We start from the raw sequence: 622 nt of genomic DNA, 5'->3' as shown, positions 1-622 counted from the left end.
GGCCCTTGATTCCTGTACTTGTGAATCCTGGTTACTGTGGAGACAGTACCATTTAATGCATGCTGATCCCAAGGGGACGTACCTAGGTTGCAGGCTGGTACCTCAGTTGCAGGCTCATTCCCTGGCCTTACTTGGGTCTGGGTGTCTCTCTCAAATTGATATTTCTTGCTCTCTGTCTCCTTTCCATGTTTCCACACTTTTAAAAAATCAATAGAAAATATCTTCAGCAAAGATTAACAACAACAATGACAAAAATAAAAAAATAATGTCAATTTATTTAGTTTACCCTAAACCATGTTCGGGGCTTTGAACTGCTAATCATCTTCTCCACCTTGCTACCTAAACATTCCCTTTAAATTTCAGAAAAAAAGGAGTTAAAATTTTATGAACTTAAGTATGTGCTGACAATAAGTGTAGTATATAATTATAGTGCATATAAGTCAATGATCTTTATGCACACATGAAAATTGATATCCATGATGTCTATGTAATAATCATTAAAATTGTCTTTAAGATCTGTTTTTATTATTATCTTATGCAAAATGATAAAACTAAAAGAGTGTTGATGGAACTTTGGTAGCAAGTTCTATTATAATAATGAAATGTATAACCTTGTTTAACA

This window comes from Myotis davidii, unplaced genomic scaffold, assembly GCF_000327345.1.
Source record: "Myotis davidii unplaced genomic scaffold, ASM32734v1 scaffold2115, whole genome shotgun sequence".
Lineage (NCBI taxonomy): Eukaryota > Metazoa > Chordata > Mammalia > Chiroptera > Vespertilionidae > Myotis > Myotis davidii.
The sequence above is the reverse complement of the archived record's forward strand: the minus strand, read 5'-3'. Positions refer to the sequence as shown.